The sequence below is a fragment of the Hakea prostrata genome, chromosome 10, assembly GCF_041222555.1.
Source record: "Hakea prostrata isolate BN-2017 chromosome 10, UWA_Hpros_2, whole genome shotgun sequence".
NCBI lineage: Eukaryota > Viridiplantae > Streptophyta > Magnoliopsida > Proteales > Proteaceae > Hakea > Hakea prostrata.
In genome coordinates this window covers 24,482,948-24,504,824 of record NC_142609.1, presented here as the reverse complement: position 1 = coordinate 24,504,824, position 21,877 = coordinate 24,482,948, and the positions used below count along the sequence as shown (strand labels likewise).

Below are 21,877 nucleotides of genomic sequence, written 5' to 3'. Positions count from 1 at the left end.
AGCCTTCCTAGCATCTTGGGTTCTCGGTTTGGTAAATGGGTCTTGAAACCTTCTCGGACATCCTTGGCTGAGGTTTAGGTCAACACTCTCTCACATCACCATTTAGCCTGAGTACTGGCGCTTGTACAGGGATAATCTTAGCTCAATTCAAGTCATCTACTGAGTCACATCTACTTAGGGTTAGATACGTCCATTCCTCGCTTCCCGCGATCCTTTCTGGTACCTTTCCCACTAGAGTCACCATCTCCTTCCCGGCTACGTAGACTTTTAACCCTATTGGTCGGTTACATCAAGTTAACAAGAAGTTCCGTGTTCATCTCACGGTTCATTTCACCGGTCTTGAGTTCTAGGGCCCATGTTCCACTTCTGCAACTGTACCAATGAATGACCTCTCATGGATATTACGCACCGCTATTGAGTATCCACAAATCCCCATTGCAACCATTAGTCACTCGGTCTCAATTCCCCTACCGATAGGGTTAGATATGACAAGGGATTTCCTAGCCAAACACTTCTAGACCAATCCTAGGTATGTCAACCAGTAATCAGGGAAAGTGCCAAGGGGCACCATAGGAATGCGTCCCATACCACCTCCACTGGTGTCCAATGATAGAAATGCCAAAAAGGGCATTCCCCATTCCCCAATCACAACCTAGGCATTCACCTCATATCAAAATCATGATTCCATACATGTCACACCATAGTCCAAATGACATTCAACATGATTCATTCCAATATGTAAATCACAATATGAATAACCTACTGTAATTGCAGAGGTAGCATAATGTAACGGAAAGTAAAACAACAGTAGCTAAATCATGCATTCAAATCATATCATAATAAGGTATGTAAATATGCATATTGTGAGTGGAATACTCACCTCGTATTCGACTTCGTAAACTTCGAGAAAGAGATCAATGGGCAAGTCCAAGATCATCAAAATAACCCTAAACAAACATGTATTTCACATAAGGAACAAACCCTAATGATCAGAGAAGAAACGGAAGCAAAACAGAGCAAAACTGAGGTCCTTGACTCAGTTGGTCGATTGGTTGGCAGGTTGCCCATCGACCAATGGAACAAGTATGGGGCTGTAAACCCTAAATTGGTCATAACTTCTTTGTTTGAAGCCCAATTGCTCCAAAATTCGAAAGGGAGCTTCCTAGAACATATTAAGACTATCTAAGAAGGTCAAAGCATCAAATCATGGTCAAAACATAGGATCTTGATTGAGTAAATTCAATAAAGTGTTGGGGAGGATCTATCGAAGTAAAAGAGGATTAGGGTTCCCCAATTTGGACACCCTCTCATGAGGGTTACCTAAGGGCTTCCTCCCAAAATCAACCACTTTGGTTTCCGTGGTAAAAAAGAAAATTAGGGATCAACCCCTCAATCATGGTGATAGAAGGAAAGATTGTAATACTGTTGTGAGACCTTTCCCACAATCACCTAGATCAGTAGAAAAATAATGAGGGAGTGATCAAGATCTTAGGTAAAGTCATTTTCAAGAATCATCACCATATATGGCTTCAAGAACTTCAAGAACATGGAGTGAATTCCAATTCACTCTAGGAAAGAAAGATTGGTACATAAAACATATGGTTTCAAGAAACATAGAGTTGATGGGGGATTCACTCTAAGAAAGAAAGAATAGTATTTTAAAATCAAGAAAGGTGTTGGGGAAGATCCAACAATTAGAGATAACCGGGATTCAAATAGGATACCCTTTCTTTAAGATTACCTCAAATTTCCCTTCAAAATCAAGCAATCATAGATTCTTAAGGAAAAAGAGGGAAAGGGTTTCACCCAAAAATTATGGGGATAGAAGGGAAGGTCATGGTAATGACATGAGACCTTCCTCACAATCATAAAGATAGGTAGGAAAATCATGGAAAGAGTCATCAAGATCATAGGTAGGATCAAATACAAGGAACATCACCATATGGCATCAAGAAAACATAGATTGAATGGGGGATTCACTCTAAGGGTAAGAGAATCAAAAGAAGAGGCCATTACAGTAGTGTAATACCTTTTTCATAAACAAGGAATCAGAAGAATAGAAGAAAGAATAGATCAAAGAATAAACAAGAAGATTACTAATCTTTGTAGAAGAAGAATCGACGAAGAAGCTCGAACGAGTGCTTGGGGATCTTCCTTGGCTTCGAAGAGAAGGTTCTAAGGTCCTTCCCACATTCTCCAAAGGCTTAGGAACATAATGGGGGTGATTACTGTCACGTCCTCCCAGCCAGTACCCTATCTGGCATACCCGAGAGTGTGATCCTTAGCCCGAAGATCAGGTATCGAGTGATCAGCCTCCCACATTCACAATAACATAATCATGAACAATCATAATAAAAGTGCGGAAGATAAACCATAAATCCAATAAGGAAAGAATGAATCATAAATAAATCAGAATGATAGATATAATCAGAGTATCAAACAGATAAGTAAAGTGAGGCAAAAATCCCACTTTACAACCAGCGGAAAAGTAGCTCTAAAAGATAATAAACTAGACAAAATCTAATCCCAGTAGCAAGTACATTGGGTAACTAAATTGTTCTCCACTTTATAGACAACATCCTTATAAGTGTAAATCTCATAAATGGCACAAGGACGCTTCCACTCAATGGTCGGACTAAGCATCGTACGGAGCATAACCACTCGCGGGATCTTCAGTGTAATTGTGGTAACCGCAATCACCTTCCTGGAGATATGCCTCCTCGCCTTGCGCTTCTTCATAGGGACCGTCATAGTATTCAGTACCTGCAGGATAGTCTAACAAACATTGTACAATAAAGGAATGAGTTTCAAAGAAACTCAGTAAGGCAGTTAAATCCATAATATCATAAATGGCAGGATTTCAGAACAAATATAAATGCAATATGATATGAGACAAGCAATGAATGAATGAATCTAACTCTATGTATGCTGGTCTCTATTGGCAGACATGCTTTAAGTCATAGCACTGTACTTCTGTAGGAAGGTCCGCTCACATCCTCAACCATTTAAGATATCTTGGATTCTCTCACGGATCATTTCACCGGTCTTAAACTTCTCCTTCATGTCTTCTTCCTTCTCCCAAGAAGCTTCTTCAGGGGTATGGTTCTTCCACCGAATCTTCACCAAAGGGATGGTGCGATTCCGCAGCTGCTTGTCCTTCCTATCCAAGATTTCGGCCGGTTCTTCATCGTAGGTCAAATCAGCACTAAGTCCTTCAGGTGCTTGCTGCAAAATGTGTTTCGGATTCTCTATGTATTTTCGGAGCATCGAAATATGAAACACATTGTGAACACCAGCAAGAGGCGGAGGTAATGCTAATCGATACGCAACAGGTCCAACCTTTTCCAAAATCTCGAAAGGTCCAATGTAACGAGGGCTAAGCTTTCCCTTAACATTGAATCTCATCACACCCTTCATTGGTGAAACTTTCAGAAATACTTTCTCTCCAACTTGAAATTCCAAATCGGTCCTTCTCTTATCAGCATAAGATTTCTGTCTTGGTAGGCGAGACTTAATCCTTTCTCTTATCATATCTACCATAGCACTCGTAGCTTCAATCATTTCAGGACCTAAGACTTTTCTTTCACCTGTCTCGATCCAAGTACAAAGGTGTCCTACAAGTACTGCCATACAAAGCCTTGAATGGAGCCATGCCTATTGTTGCTTGATAACTGTTGTTATAGGCAAACTCAACCAAAGCTAGGTGTTCATCCCAATTACCACCCATATCCACCACACAAGATCTCGAGCATGTCTTCCAATGTCTGAATTGTCCGCTCGGATTGTCCATCGATCGTGGATGATGAGCTGTACTCAAGTTCAATTGGGTTCCCAAGGCCTTCCCGCAAACTATTCCAAAACCTTGAGGTGAACCTAGGATCACGATCCGAAACAATACTCAATGGCACACCATGCGGACGAACCACATTATCCACATAAAGCCTTGCTAGCTTATCCGGAGTATGAGTGATCTTCATAGGAATGAAGTGGGCTGATTTGGTTAACCTATCAACGATCACCCACACAAGTGTCATTGCCTTTACTTGTCCGAGGCAAGCTAGTCACAAAGTCCATGGAGATATCCTCCCACTTCCAACTAGGAATAGGAAGAGGCTGAAGTAATCCAGATGGAGGTTGTCGAACGGCTTTCACACGTTGGCAAGTCTCACACTTGGCAACAAAATCATCAACATCAGCCTTCAGACCAATCCACCAAAAATGTTCCTTCAAGTCCTTGTACATCTTGGTGCTTCCCGGGTGTATAGTAAAGACTGACTGGTGTGCTTCCTTCAATATTTCTTTCTTAATTTCTTCATTTGCGAGCACACACAGTCTTCCTCTAAACAACAAAGCACCATCCATGGATATACCAAAGTTGGGGTCCGACTCGGGATTCGAAGAAATCTTCTCAACTTTGATCAAAAGCTCTTGATCGAACTCTGTGAGCAACAATCTTATCTCTAAGACCAGATCTTGCCGTCATGGCGAGAAAGAATAAAATCAGAATTCTCGGGGACGTTTCCAAATCAAAACTCTCAATAGAAGACCACAATGGTAAACTCAAAGCATTCAAATCCAAAGTCTTCTTCGGTTCTTCCTACTAAGAGCATCAGCAACAACGTTTGCTTTCCCAGGGTGTTACTAAATATCACAATCATAATCGGAGACTAGTTCCAACCATCTCCTTTGTCTCATGTTCAACTCCTTTTGGGTAAAGAAGTATTTCAAACTCTTATGATCCGTGAAAATGGCAATCTTCTCACCGTAAAGGTAATGTCTCCAAATTTTCAAAGCAAAGACAACGGCGGCAAGTTCTAGATCGTGAGTGGGGTAATTCCGCTCATAATCTTTCAATTGCCGAGAAGCATAGGCTACGACCTTGCCATGTTGCATCAGTACGCAACCCAAACCAATCTTTGACGCATCGGTATAAACTGTCATACCACCGGAACTATCAGGTATAGTCAAAACCGGGGCACTTATCAATCTATCTTTCAACTCTTGGAAATTCTTCTCACAGGCGTCAGACCAAACAAACTTTTCTTCTTTCCTGGTCAACTTAGTCATAGGAGCAGCCAACCGAGAAAAGTTCTCAATAAACCTTCGGTAGTAACCCGCCAATCCAAGAAAACTTCTTATTTCCGTTCTTCGACTTCGGTCTTTCCCAATCAGCCCGACTTGAACCTTTTCGGGATCGACACGAATACCTTCGGCTGAAACTACATGACCAAGGAATACCACTCTCTTAAGCCAGAAATCACACTTGCTAAACTTAGCGAACAACTTCTTTTCTCGCAACCTTTGCAAAGTGAAACTTAGATGACTCGCATGCTCTTCTTCACTCTTCGAATAGATCAAGATGTCATCAATGAAAACAATCACAAACTTATCAAGCACACTGGCCGGGCTGCTGAAAACCCGTGTTCTGACCTACACTCTTAGCCTGAAAGGTAGGAGTGGGGTAGGGTGTAGGTCTCACAAAACGACGGTCATTACGATCCACCAAACCAGAATTCCTTGACTGCCAGGGCTTTTGCACACGAGCACTTTCCTTCTCTGTTTCTTCCAACTTCTTCGAGTTCTGCACCACTTGAACATAGCTCACTATAGGCTGGACTGTGAGGTAAGCTTTAATGGCGGGCGCATCCTTTGAAGAACTTCTTTGCTTTCGCGAGGTCATCCTTCAGAGAATCTGGAGCAAAGAAATGAAGCTCCTCGAACTTCTGTTGGTACTCCAACACAGACAGAGATCCTTGAGTAAGAACCATGAACTCAGCTTCCTTCGCATCTTTCACCGCCTCGGGAAAGTAGTTCATACAAAAAGCCTCTTTAAACAGCTCCCAAGTTACAACTCCTGCATGCAAACCTTCCAAAACAGGCCGAGTGGAGATCCACCATGCATCAGCTTCTTGTTGTAACCACTTTCAGCAAAAAAGAATCTTCGAGCTTCCTAGCATTGCAGATGTCGGAAAGCCTTCTCCAACTCACGAAGCCACTTGTTAGGGAACAAGGGGTCCTTGGTAACTCCAGTGAAAGTGGGTACTTGCATTTTCAGAAAACTCTCCATCAGGCGAGTATGAAGAGTTCCAGCTAAACCTCCCGCATTCAGGACTGCGGCATGAGGATTCACATTAGCACCAGCCCGGGTCTCATTATGCGAGTCATGAAACCCACCAACATCTGGTTGAACCGAGCCGCTTTGCTGCTGCATCATATATAATATTGGCAATATCACGGAAACTTCCAACATTCGGGGCACCAGGTATCTCATGGGTACCCTGATCAACATTAGGTATCTCACCACCTCCATGAGGTATTTCACCACCTCCTTGAGGTATTTCACCACTTCCTTGACCACTGGATTCACCATGCCCACTTCTCAGAGTAACCATTCTGCAAAACCGAGAACATCAAAATACCTAATTTCGAAGTTTCAACATAAACCACAAGTCCAAATGATTTGAAAACTTAAATCATGCTCAAATATATCCATATAGTCATCAAACAATAATCCATAAGGCAAAAATCACATTTTCCAAAAATTCAACAGCAAATGAGGTCTCTGTGACCATTGGTCAAGTGATTGGTCGATTGAGCCAGTCGACCAATGAGTCGACCAATGCGTGATGAGAATGCGAAAATTCGCATTATAAGCCTCATTTCCACATTCCAACTTCATTCTAACTTCTTCCAAATGTGAGAGAGCTCTAGGGAAAGTCTCCAAGAGTTCTCACAAGTGTTCTTGAGGTGATTTGGTGCTTCAACAACAACACAACAACCCACAATCTTCACAAACAAGGTAAATCTCTCATTCTTTCTTCCATTTTCATCTTCTCATGCTTGCATTTCAAACAAAACCATGCTTTGCTTGTATCCAATGCTAGAAATCATGTTTAGAAATGCTTAGAAACATATTCCCTAGGTTTTAAACACAATGCCATGCATAGACAACAAGTTTTAACATATTGGTGTTCATCTCGCAATGTTTTTATACCGAAATCGATATCTTTAGAAAAATCTTGTTTTCTCTCAAACCGCTTGAAATTTTCGCACGAGATCAAATGCTACATGCTCAAGATGACATTGTAGATAGGTCCATACAATTTGATTAAACCAATTTCAACTTTTCAAAAATCCAATTTTGACCTAAATTGCAAAATCCCCAAATTTCCTTCTTGCTGAATTTTTCGCTTTAATCCCAGTTTTCGATCGATTTTCATCAAACAAACTTCATAGACATGAAATTCCAAGTATTGCGCACATGCTAGTATGTTCAAATCAAATTTCCCCCAAATTTGAAATTTTCCGAAAAATTACGAAAATACCCTTTTGGCTCAAATCTTAAGGTAGCACTAATCGGAATTGTCTCTTGTCTCTTTCACGGATACCCACTATGCGAGAGGGGAGGGCGAGGACGAGGTAGAGGTCGTGGTCGCATTGTAGGTGCTCTTAGGGGCAGAGGTCGGGTTCCTTCGAGCCTAGACGGGAGGTTAGGAGACCCGGACATGTTTGACACACCTCGGGCCGAGTTCCTGTACGAGGCCTACTTCGATTCTTGCAATATCGAGATGGGACGTCTACTTCACTTACGCCAGCTCGAGCCTTTAGGATCCGGCAGAGATTCGACACATTGCAGTGGACTCATCTCTTCACCGAGGATCTGCCGGTATACCCGGAACTAGTGAGGTTGTTCTTCAGCAACCTTACCTACACGAGAGGAGGCTCGAGGCCAAGGACATCCACTTAGACTTGTCCTCGGGAGCGGGGTCTTCCGGACTCAGATTCGCTTCTCCACCCGGACACCGGCCGAGATCTTGCGGGTTCCTTACTATCCACGGCGGTGTGTGTGGATACTGCAGGAGCAGATCCGGACAGCCATCCGATGCCGTATGAGCTACGCGAGATATGCTCTACGCTATGGGATAGCCGTCGATGCTTCACTCCGTGGACCAGCGAACGGATGACGGACTCTGCACGGATTATCGGTCGCATAGTCGGCCGAAACATCATGCCGAAAGCCGGACATCACCATCGGGTCACAGTGATGGAGGCCTTAGTCATCTACCGCATCTACATGGGCTTCGAGATCGATCTCTCCTACATCATTCAGCAAGTCATGTTGGACTTAGTTCTGCGGCCTAGCATGCGGAACCTTTGCTATGGGAGACTACTGACTTTGATCTTCAGGCATTTCGGGGTGAGCTTCGAGGATACACCGGTGGACACCGGTTCACGGGGATACTCTATTGGTACTCGGACCATTCGTCGGATGAGACTACGACGATCGAGAGAGATCTCCTGGTCCGGAGGGTGAGGATGATGAGGATCAGGGGTCAGAGGATGGAGGAGAGGATATCGGTCCTGATAGTGATGATCAGGCCGGAGATGATGCAGATATGCACGAGGCTGAGCCTGTGCATCACAAGTTTCCTTCATCACACTTCGAGGCAGGTGGCCCTTCACATGTAGTTCCGGAGACTTCAGATCTTGGAGCACAGATGAGATCGATGACTTCCATGCTAGAGAGGATGGAGGTCGGACGAGAGCAGATGTACGAGAGGATGGAGTCACGACGGGATAGGATAGAGCATCGGGTGACTCGGCTAGCGAGAGGAGTTCGGAGCATACGAGAGATCGAGAAGATCACCTAGATAGACTATACCCTAGGATTTCCATTTATGCATTTCAGATGTAATCATTGTAAAAACTTTTGAAATTAATGAAGTTCATTTTGTTTCACTTAATTATTGTATATTATGCACCTTTCTTTTCCTTGCATTAGTAACATTTGTTCAAGTATAATTATGGTATGTTATTCTGAAATGTTCTGTTATGCCTCTAAGGTTAAGTTTCTAATTCAGTGTTCTATTATTCACTTCTAAGAGTAGAAGAGTCATTTCAGATCCATGACTCAGGAATGTTCAGTTATTGTCTTTTGTGGTTAGGATCTCCTCGAACCTTGGGCTCTGATACCAATCTGTCACGTCCTCCCAGCCGGTACCCTATCTGGCATACCCGAGAGTGTGATCCACAGCCCGAAGATCAGGTATCGAGTGATCAGCCTCCCACATTCACAATAACATAATCATGAACAATCATAATAAAAGTGCGGAAGATAAACCATAAATCCAATAAGGAAAGAATGAATCATAAATAAATCAGAATGATAGATATAATCAGAGTATCAAACAGATAAGTAAAGTGAGGCAAAAATCCCACTTTACAACCAGCAGAAAAGTAGCTCTAAAAGATAATAAACTAGACAAAATCTAATCCCAGTAGCAAGTACATTGGGTAACTAAATTGTTCTCCACTTTATAGACAACATCCTTATAAGTGTAAATCTCATAAATGGCACAAGGACGCTTCCACTCAATGGTCGGACTAAGCATCGTACGGATCATAACCACTCGCGGGATCTTCAGTGTAATTGTGGTAACCGCAATCACCTTCCTGGAGATATGCCTCCTCGCCTTGCGCTTCTTCATAGGGACCGTCATAGTATTCAGTACCTGCAGGATAGTCTAACAAACATTGTACAATAAAGGAATGAGTTTCAAAGAAACTCGGTAAAGCGATTAAATCCATAATATCATAAGTGGCGGGATTTTGAACAAACATAAATGCAATATGATATGAGACAAGCAATGAATGAATGAATCTAACTCTATGTATGCTGGTCTCTATTGGCAGACATGCTTTAAGTCATAGCACCGTACTTCTGTAGGAAGGTCCGCTCACATCCTCAACCATTTAAGATATCTTGGATTCTCTCACGGATCATTTCACCGGTCTTGAGCAGCCGATTGGTAATGGGTCCTTCATCCCTCAGGACAAACCATGGCGGGGGGTTAAGTCAACACACTCTCTCACAACCATTTGGCATAAGTACCGGCGCATGTCGGGGTAAAACCTAGCCAAATGCAAGTCTTCTACTTAGTTACATCAAGTCGGATCCAGATACGTCCATTCCTCGTCCCCGACGATCCTTTCCAGTATCCTTCACACTAGAGTCCTCATAGTCCCACGACTACGGACTCATCAACCCTATTGATCATCCACATATGGTAAACGGGAAGCTCTCACGTCCTCTCACGGGTTGGTTACCGGTCTTAAGCGCCCGTGAGCCCAAGTCTATCCATATGCAACCCTACCAATAAATGGCCCCCACAATGTGATTCCTGTCCTCTCACGGGTTGGTTACCGGTCTTGAGCGCCCATGAATCCCCATTGCTACCACGGGTCGTTCGGTCTCAATACCCCTCCGATTAGGGTCTGACATAACAGGACATCCTAGCCAAACATTACTAGACAATCCTAGATATGTCATCCAACAGTTTAGGAAGGTGTCCAGAGGGCATCTCCGGAAACATCCCATAATATTCCCGTAGTAGTCCAAGGACAAAAATGTCAAAAGGACACCTCTCCTTTCCAAACCATACTTAAGCATACACATGCATCAATTCATATCATCACATATATGGTAACTTCATATATGGAAAGAAATCAATAATTACAATCACTTGTATATAATTGGTAAGTAAATCATACATGAATCGATTTAAGCAATGCTACTGTAATCAAAGTTATGCAACAGTAGTATATCATTGTAAGAATCTAATTTAGGAAACATATCAATGATATTCAAATATAGAAACTAGATTCATGCTATCTATGTAATTAAGGAAATAACCATCCTTACCTTTTATAACTCGCAAAGGAATCCTAAGAAGTCAAGTAAGATCTTGGCAAACTTGAGAAGAAGGTCCTAAACAAGTATATACAACATATTAGGAAAGATCCCACAAGAAAAGATACCAAAACATCCAACGGACAGACCAATTCTGGAGTTGCTGAACTCATTGGTCGAGTGGATTGGGGCAACCCCCCAACACACAACCAAACACCCCCCCCCCCCCCCCCCCCCCCCCCCGAGTTTCGACGAAGATCCGTCAAGAAAACACCAGGATGCAGGGATGACTGAGCCAATGCAAAGAGTTTGGAGGCAGCAAATACGAAGTGGACTCGAAAAATTAGGCAGAACCTAATGCAAAGACGACCAATTGCGTGACAAATCCAAATCCAAAGGGAATTGAAGGCCCAGATCAAATCCAATCCTAAAGGGGTTTTGCACACATGCCAAGTGACTTACCTAATAGGTAGAAATGCCTTCAAACCAAGATAGAGAGCACTCCAAGTCCATCAACTAATCCGATCTTCATCAAGATTCAGTTTCCATAAATAGAACTTCATCATCAACTTTCATGGATTCAAAGCCAGACACCAAGTCCACCACTGGGATGGCCCAAAGCTGACTTCTTACTTTACTTCGGGTCATCGGACTTACAAATAACAAGGTTTCCGGGTCAAGGTTAGGGCTGGGTTTTACAATTACCACGAAATTCCAATAAATAGAGCTTCAAAACCCTAAAAAAAAAAATAGAGTTTTACCAAACTGCCCTTGCTTGGGCAGCTTGCCCAAAAATAGGGATTTCAAGCTCTAAACTTCAAAAATTTCGGATGGGCTTCTCCCAACTCAACAAGCATCTTACCTAGGATAGAGGGACTTTCCAAAACATGTCCGACTAGGCCTCAAGTTCATCAACCAAGCTCTTCAACTCCAAAACAGATAAGGTTTCCAAAAGGGAACACCATCATCAATATCCATGGGTTTTGGGTCAAACACCATGTCTTCTACTGAGATGGCCCAAAAAGTCTTCCTTCACTTCGGGTCTTCGGATTCTACACTAAGGGTGAGGTCCAACTTCAAGGTCCAACTTCAAGGTCAAACATCAAACAAGCCCTTCTTCATCTAAAATAGATAGGGTGTCTAGGTTAGGGTTTGGGCTAGATTTCACATGACCAATAGGGTTAATGAGTCCGTAGTCCGAGTTGGTCAGTGCCATAGGATACGATCACTCTAGTGGGAAGGATACCGAAAAGGATCACGAGATGCGAGGAATGGAAGTATCTAACCCTGACTTGATATAACTAAGTAGATGACCTGCATTGGGCTAAGATTAACCTTGACATTCGCCAGTACTTAGACTAATGGTGGTGAGCGATTGTGTTGACCTAAACCCCAGCCATGGAATGTCCGAGAGGGATGTAGGACCCAATTACCACCGGAGAACCAAAGATACCGAGATGGTTGAGGGAGAGTGATTTGAGACCTACCCAGAGGAGTATGGTGCTATGACTTAAAACATGTCTGCCACTAGAGACCAGCATATATAGAGTTAGAAGCATGTTTGCATATCTATCTCATATCATATTGCTTCCAGTATGTTCTGTTATCATGTTGTATGTGTTATTGTGGAATAAACTGCCTTGCTGAGTTCTTTTGAATTCATCCTTTTTGGAACAACTTTGTTAGAACTTAATACAGGTGTTGAAGACTATGAAGGACAAGCATATGAGATTGCCCTGGATGACTCATACTGTTCCCAAGGTTCTAGCAGTTATGACTACGACTATGAAGACTACCAAGGTGACTATGGGGCATACCAGGATTAGTTGTACTCTAGTGCTAGTACAGAGGCACTTGTATATAGAGACTTATACTTCTAGAAGGATTTTACTTAAGTTTGAAGAGAAATTAGTTTAGCTATTAGTTTATTTCTTTTCCAGTACTCTTGATACAGTTGTAATTTCATTTACTTTGTGAGCTACTTTTTCGCTTTATAAAGTGATTTTCCGCTACACTCTATATATTTGATTTATTCCTTTGGTATCATTTTTCCACACTCTAATTGGAATGTAACCTTTCTATGAATCTTACTTCGATTATTCATTTATAATATTTGAATGTTGATTTAGTCTTGTTCTCGATTGTTTTACTGTAAATGTGGGATGTTGATTTCCACGAACTGATCTTTGGGGCTATGGATCACACACCTGACTACTGCGGATAGGGTACTAGATGAGTGGATGTGAAAACACCAGCCTCCTCTAGGTAGGTGTTGTCACTCTAATATCTCACGTGTTGGTTACCGGTCTTGAGATCCCTAGTAAGGGGTAAAGGCATCTCTCTTGGACTATCACCATGGCTGGGGCTTAGGTCACCACTCACCACACCATTTGCATGAGTATTGGCGCGTGTCAGGGATGTACTTAGCCCAATGCAAGTCAATTACTCAGTCACATCAACCTAGGTTTAGATATCTCCCCTCATGCATCTCACACTCTTGGTTCAGTATCCTCCCCTACTAGAGTAAACATATCCTATGGCTCTAACCAACTTGGACTGCGCCTCCTTTTAACCCTATTGGTCATCCACATATAATGGGCAGGAAACTCTCATTTCCTCTCACAGGTTGGTTACCGATCTTGAGTTCCAACGAGTCCAAGCCTGTTATATTTAACTCTACCAATAAATGACCCCCACAATGTGGTTGTGTCCTCTCACGGGTTGGTTATTGGTCTTGAGCACCCACCATGCCACACTGTTGCCACTGGTCACTCGGCATCAATATCCATGCCGATAGGGTGTGATATTACAGAGTACCTAACCATACTCTTCTAGACCTCCTAGTCATGGCACAGTAACAATGAAAAGTGCTACGGGCATCAAAGGATAGCGTCCCACACCATCTCTGCTGATATCCCAAGCCAAAGAGCACCCAAAGAGGTATTCCCCAATTCACAGTCACAACATACAACAACCTCCCACAAAGTAGTAAAAGGTTCTAGGCAACATTGGCAATCCACAATCCAATTCAAGTCCATAATGCCTCAAGTTTTATCCATACATCAATTTCATAGCAATTAACTTGTATTTTGTAATTTCATATCATAATCATCATTCCTAAGTCTTATAGCATCAACATGTATAACAATGTGAAAGTTTCAAATCAAATAAGAAAGCAACAATGGTTATGTGTGAGTTAATGTCTTCACCTTGCTATTGATTCACAACTTTGAAAAGACACTTAGAGGGTAAGTTCACGCTTCCTAAAAAGTCCTAATAACATGCTGGTTAAAGGTTAGAGATTTAGAGGTCCTATATCAAAAAGAGAAACAAAAACCAACACTGCAAGGAATGATTGGTCGAGTGGGTTGCTTGGGGCGACCAGGGCAATCAACCACCCTCCAAGCGGACATAATTGACTCAGAACAACTGAAGGCTTCTAGATTGGGTTCTAAACTACTCCAAAAATACATAGAAATCTGAAATAATACTAGAACATGAGCCAACATAGTTTAAACATCAATCAATGTAAAAGAAATGAAAACCTAACAAATCCTAGGTTAAATCTTTTTAGAAATCAATCCGGAAGAATCACGGATGAACCAGAGTGAATCCTGCAAAGAGAAGAGATAAACTAGGTTGATATGGTAACTAGAAAGCCTTCTCCTAAGTCTAATTAGTAGAGAAAATCATTGGCGAAAGAAAGTCAGAAGTGGGATGAGTACTAACTTTTGAGAAAATTAATAGCCCAAAAGGCTTTTCAAAAGATCTCCACACTGCCTTTCACCTTCGCGAAGTACTCTATGAAGATCTCTGATGACTAAGGATGTGAAGTCCAGCCCAAACCCTAACCTAGAAATCCATTTTTCTGTAGGTCCGAAGACCCGAAGTGAAGGTAGAAGGCAATTGTGTGCCATCTCAGTGGAAGACATGGTGTTTGAATACCCATGGAGATTGATGATGGAGTTCCTATTAGGAAACCTTATCTAATTTGGAGAAGAAACTGCATCTTGATGTTGAAGAGCATGGGTGATGGACTTGAGGCCTAGTTCGACATGTTTTGGAAGGTCCTTCAATGCTAGGTAAGTCACTTGTTTGAGTTGGGAGAAGCCCCTTCGGAATTTTGAGGTTTGGAGCTTGAAAACCCTATTTTTTTGGGCTTGCTGTCAGTGTTGGTCGATCACCTGGTTGATCAGACTGAGCGACCAAGTGAGCGACCAACAAAGACAGGGGCTTATTAGATTTTTGATGCTCTATTTATTAGAACTTCATGGTAATCAGCCCCATATTGTTGCTAAGCCTCCAGAGGAGGTGGGAAGCCTCTCTGAAGCATTTACATTGGAGTTTTGGAAGATTCTCATTGAATCCTCAAAGCTTCTCGGCGAATCTTCTTCCTTAAGGTTGGTATTCACTCCTACCCACAATGCATCTACTATCCTATTGAACTTTTCCATTCTCTGTGATAGGAGGATGATCTTATGTCATTCCCATGACTGATCCTCCAAATCCCTGCTGTTCTAGAGTTGATCTCCATACACTCTATGACTTAGTGAATCTCCACATGATGATTTCGAAGGGAAATCAAGTGTGAACTTCATGATTGAATATCCCTTATAGGTTTTTGATTTCTAAGGCATGCTAGAATCATTCCAATGATTATTTATATCTAAGATCTACTATTCTTTTCTTTCTAGAGTAAATTCTCATTCTCTTTGGCCTTTTCGTAGGATTCACGGATTGATTTCTGTAAAACCTAGCTTTTGATTAATTTAGAATTCTACTCTAATAATCATTGTTGATGCCAAATCTATGCTAAGTAATCTTAGTTTGCTATTCTAGAGTTTTCCTTAAAATTTCGGAGTGTTTCGAATTCCGAAAGTTGAGTTTTGGATAAAAAAACTAGGGTTTCTGTCCGTACAGAACACTATTGGTCGATCATCTAGCCAATCGGACCTGACCGACCAACAGAGTCAGTGACAGCAAGTCTTGGCCTATCTTGGTCCATTTCACTTTCAATCTTTGAGGGTTTGTTCTTAATGCTTAACCTATGTTTGTTTAGGGTTTATTTTCTAACTGTGGACCTGTCCTCATTCTTTTCTCTGGAATTCCTCAAAGTTAAATAAGGTAAGGATGTTTGTTCCCTAATAACCTAAAATACATGTTTGCTTGTATTTGATTCGGATCGCATAATCATACTAACGTTCTTATAATTTCTCATAGTTACATTGCTGTTGTAATTACTGTAACTACAATAGGACTTTCTCATGTGATTCAATTGATATTTTGATTATGTATGATTGGTTATTTCCATACGTGATCATTAATCAGTTGTGCTTATGGATGACTGATTTGGAATGTGATTGCCTAAGTGTGATTGGGGAATGGGGAATGTCATTTTGACGTTTCTGTCTTTGGACACCAGTGGAGGTGGTATGGGATGCAAACTATGATGGCACTTGACTCTTTCCCTGATTATTGGTTGACATACCTAGGGTTTGTTTAGCGGTGTTTGGCTTGGATTACCCTGTTATATCAGACCTGATTCGGAAGGGAATGAAGACTGAGTAACCCGTGGCAACAATGGGGATTTATGAGCTCTCAAATCGGTAACCAACCCGTGAGAGGACATCAATCACATTGTGGGGGCCATTTATTGGTAGGGTTGCAGTAGTAGACTTGGGCTCATGGGTGCTCAAGACCGGTAACCAACCTGTGAGAGGACATGAGAGCTTTCCGTTTACTATTTGTGGATGACCACTAGGGTTGATGAGTCCGTAGTTCGAGTTGGTTGTAGCACATCCACCCAGTCAGTACCCTACCTGACATACCCGAGTGTGTGATCTACAGTCCTGAAGATCAAGTATCGAGGAAACCAACCTCCCACATTTACAATAATATAATCATGAACAAGACATAATCAATGTAGCATTACATAATCAAATAGATCAAGATAAGATGAAGAGATTAACAATATAATTAGAGTGCGGAAAGAATGATACCAATATAATAATCAATGTAGAATTATCATACGTAGAATGTCGCAGAAAATCACTCCACATAACACAGTGGAAAAAGTAGATTGAATGTCAAAGAAAGATTACAACCGATACCCAAAATAAAAGGAATAGAAAAGAAGTAATCAAAACCAAACTATGATCTCTTCTATCTTTATAAATACAACTTCTAAAACTAAAAGTCTCAAAGTCCAAATATCGAGTAACTAGCACATGAGTGCGACTAATCCTGACGTGATACGTTTGCATCCATGAGTTCTTCACTTTCGTAGTCACCGTAGCCACCACTTTTGAGAGTAGTATGCGTCATCTGTTTGTGCTTCATAGTTTAACAAAGAGTCAACAAGGCATATTATATCCATAGTAGCGTAGTAAACATGATAGTACAACATATCATGATGCAAGATGATATGAGACAGACAATGCATGTATGAATCTAACTCTATGTATGCTGGTCTCTATTGGTAGATATGCTTTAAGTCATAGCACCATACTCCTTCGGGTAGGTCTCAAATCACTCTCCCTCAAGCATCTCGGTATCTTGGGTTCTCTTGTGGTAATTGGGTCCTGCATCCCTCTTGGACATTCCTTGGCTGGGGTTTAGGTCATTGCTCTCTCACATCACCATGATGCAGTTTTTTCTTAAACACTGACAAAGTTTCCAAGTATGAAAAACCATCATCAATTTCCATGGGTTCTGGATCAAACACCATGTCTTCCACTGAGATGTCCCATAGTTGCCTTCTTCCTTCACTTCGGGTCTTCGGACCTACAAACAACAGGGTTTCCGGGTCAAGGTTAGGGCTGGATTTCACATTCTCCCCCCTTAAAAGAAATTTCGTCCACGAAATTGAAAGCATACTTGGGCTTCCAAAAAGGTGAGGAAATTTCTCCTTTATGTCTTCTTCCTTCTCCTAAGAAGCTTCTTTAGGGGTGTGATTCTTCCACCAAAACTTTACCTAAGGGATGGTACGATTCTGCAACTGTTTGTCCTTTTTGTCTAGGATTTCGGCTGGCTCTTCATCGTAAGAAAGATCAGCACTAAGTCCTTTAGGTGCTTGATGTAGTATGTGTTCCGGATTCTCTATGTACTTCCGTAGCATTGAAACATGAAATACATGATGAACTCTAGCAAGAGATGGGTTCAAGGCCAAACGATATGCGACGGGTTCCAACCTTCTCAAGAATTTCATAAGGTTCAATGAAGCGAGGGCTATGCTTTCCTTTAACATTGAATCTCATCACACCTTTCATAGGTGATACCTTTAGGAAAACTTCCTCCCCAACTTAAAATTCCAAGTCGGTCCTTCTCTTATTTGCGTAAGATTTCTGCCTTGATTGGACAGACTTAATCCTTTCTCTTATCATATCCACCATTGCACTTGTAGCTTCAATCATTTCTCGGACCTAAGACTTTTCTTTCACCGGTCTCAGTCCAATACAAGGGTGTTCTACAAGTGTGTCCATACAAGGCCTTGAATGGGGCCATGCCTATTGTTGCTTGGTAATCGTTGTTATAGGCAAACTCAACCAAAGCTAAGTGTTCGTCCCAGTTGCCACCCATATCCTCAATACAAGATATAAGCTTATCTTCCAAAATCTGAATTGTCCGCTCAGGTTGTCCATCAGACTGTGGATGGATGAACCATACTCAAATTTAACTGGGTTCCCAAGGCTTTTTGCAAACTATTCCAAAACCTTGACGTGAACCTAGGATCTCTATCAGAAACAATACTCACAAGCACTCTGTGCAGGGGAACCACATTGTCCACATAAAGCCTAGCTAGCTTATCCATAGTATGAGTGATCTTCATAGGAATAAAATGGGCTGATTTGGTCAACCTATCAACGATTACCCATATCGTGTCATTGCCTTTGCTTGTTCGAGGCAAGCTAGTCACGAAGTCCATAGTAATGTCTTCCCACTTCCAACTAGGAACAGGAAGGAGCTGTAGAAGTCTAGATGGCGATTGATGAACGGCCTTCACATGCTGACAAGTTTCACACTTGGCCACAAAATCTTCCACATCGGCCTTCAAACCAACCCACCAAAAATGTTCTCTTAGATCCTTGTACATCTTGGTACTTCCTGGGTGTACCGTGAAAATCGACTGGTGCACTTCTTTCAGAATTTCCTTCTTAATCTCTTCAACAGCCAACACACAAAGTCTTCCTTTAAACAGTAAAGCACCATCCATAGACATACTAAAATCAGGATCCAACTCAGGATTCGAAGAAATCTTCTCAATCTTCTCCTTCAATTCCTGATTAGAAGCTTGCAGAGCAACAATTCTATCTCTAAGGGTGGATCTTGCCGTCATGGTAGAAAGAACAAATTCCGAACCTTCAGGAACAATTTCCAATCCAAGTTCCCAAATTGAGAATAACGGTTGATTCAAAGCATTCAAATCCAACTCTTTTCTTTTACTTTTCCTGCTAAGAGTGTCAGCAACCACATTTGCTTAATCAGGGTGATACTAAATGTCACAGTCATAATCGGAGACCAATTCTAACCATCTTCTTTGTCTCATATTCAACTCCTTTTGGGTAAAGAAGTACTTCAAACTTTTATGATCTGTGAAAATAGCGATTTTCTCACCATATAGGTAATGTCTCCAAATCTTCAAAGCGAAGACAACTGCGGCAAGCTCTAAATCATGAATGGGGTAATTCTGCTCATATTTCTTGAATTGCTGAGAAGCATAAGCTACCACTTTGCCAGTTGCATCAGAATGCAACCCAAACCAATCTTCGACGCATTGGTGTAGACTGTCAAAGCACTGGAATCATCAAGTATAGTCAAAACTGGGGCACTTGTCAATCTATCCTTCAACTCTTGAAAATTCTTCTCACATGCGTCGGTCCAAATAAACTTATCTTCTTTTCTAGTTAGCTTAGTCATAGGGGCAGCCAACCTAGAAAAGTTCTCTATAAATCTCCTATAGTATCCCACCATTCCCAGAAAACTTCTTATTTCCGTCATGGTCTTCGGTTTTTCCCAGTCAGCAACTGCTTCAGGATCAACACGAATACCTTTAGTTGAAACCACATGGTCAAGAAATACTACCCTTAAGAGCCAAAAGTCACACTTGCTAAACTTAGCATAAAGCTTCTTTTCCCTCAACCTTTGCAAAGTGAAACTAAGATGTCTCACATTCTCTTCTTCACTTCGCAAGTAAATCAAGATGTCATCAATGAAGACAATCACAAACTTGTCAAGAACATCATGAAAAACTCAGTTCATAAGATCCATGAACACAACAGGAGCATTAGTCAAACCAAAGGGCATGACTCTAAATTCATAGTGATCATATCTCATTCTAAAAGCTATCTTGAAAATATCACTAGACTTCACCTTAAGTTGGTGATATCCAAATCTTAAATCAATCTTTGAGAACATGATTGCACCTTTAAACTGATCGAAAAGGTCATCAATCCTGGGCAGCGAGTATCTATTCTTAATGATCAACTTGTTCAACTCCCGGTAATCAATGCATAGATGCATGCTACCGTCTTTCTTCTTCACGAACAAAACCAGAGCTCCCCAAGTTAATACCCTTGGCTGTATAAAACCTCTATCTAAGAGTTCATTTAGCTGGTTCTGTAGTTCCTTAAATTCGGTAGGTGCCATTCTATACGGGGCTTTAGATACCAGAGCAACTCCTGGAATCAAATCAATCAAAAACTCAACATCTCTATCAGGAGGCAATCCTGACAGATCATCTAGGAAAACATCCGCAAAGTCACAAACACCTTGACTTCCTCAAGCTTCTTCTCTTCCTTAACCTTGCTTCCAGGTGAAGCACTTTCCACTAATGCACAAACTTGCATTAATGGGGTCAAAGTCTTCTTACTAACTCTTCCTTTCTCACCTTGAAAATAAAAATTGAATTCCCACCAATCTGAAATTGAATCTTCTTTGAAGAACAAAGAATTATAGCTTTATGGGCTGTCAACCAATCAATTCCCCATATAACATCGAAGTCCTTCATATCAAGTAGCATTAGATTGGCTTCCAGATTCTTCTAACAAACATAGATAGAACATCCTTCTAACACTTTATCTAGTTTCACAACCGATCTAGTAGGAGTACTAATCATCAAACAACTAGATAGATTCTTTGGTTTTAGGTCAGTCTTTCTAACAAATGCAGATGAAATGAACAAATGAGATGCACCCGTATCAAATAAAACAAATACAGGTATAGAAGCGACTAACAATATACCTGTCATAGCATCATGATTCGCATCTTGTTTAGTACCAGAAATACTGAACACTCTTCCAGATGGAGGGGCAAGAGAACTTTTCACTACAGGGGCAAACGGCTGATTTGTCTTCTTAGGGCAAGCATGAGCGAAGTGTCCAATATGCTTACATAAAAAGCAAACAGGGTCCCTTGGTCCAACTGGAGTCACTGCCACTGGAGGCTTCTGAATTACCAGTCTTGGATTCACATTCACAAGCCTAGTAGCTGGGATATTCATTGTTGTTTTGTTCCCACTAAATTGATTATGCTGACCGGCATGTGCAAATCCAGAACTCTGGCCTACACTCCTAGGCTGAAAGGTAGGAGTAGGATAAGGCGTAGGTCTAGTGAATCGCGTTTTCGTCCGATCAACTAAACCGGGATTCCATGACTGCCATGGCCTTTGAACACGAGCACTTTCTTTCTCAGTCTCTTCTAGCTTCTTCGAATTTTGTACAATCTGGGCATAACTCTCAATAGGGAGGACAATGAGGTATACTTTGATTGCAGGCTGCAAACCTTTGAAGAATTTCTTTGCCTTAGCACGATCAAGCTTCATAGAATCAGGGGCAAAGAAGAAGAGTTCTTCAAACTTTTGTTCGTATTCCAACACAGACTGAGAACCTTGCACAAGAGCCAAAAATTCAGCTTTCTTGGCATCTTTCACTGCTTTAGGGAAATAATTCTTACAAAAAGGTTCCTTGAATAATTCCCATGTAACCATACTAGCATGTAAGTCTTCAAGAATAGGTCGGGTGGAGATCCACCAAACATCAGCTTCATGCTGGAGCTTCTGTTTGGCAAATAGAATCTTTTGTGCATCAGAACACTGTAGGTTATGAAAAGCTTTCTCTAGTTCCCACAACCATTTGTTTGGAAATAGAGTATCCCTTGAAACACTAGTGAAGGTAGGCACTTGCAACTTCA

General features: G+C 41.5%; 1 pseudogene; it reads right to left on the bottom strand.

Moving 5' to 3' along the window:
* Positions 1 to 4,569: 4,569 nt before the first annotated feature.
* Positions 4,570 to 21,674, bottom strand: LOC149002330 (uncharacterized; annotated as a pseudogene).
* Positions 21,675 to 21,877: the final 203 nt, after the last annotated feature.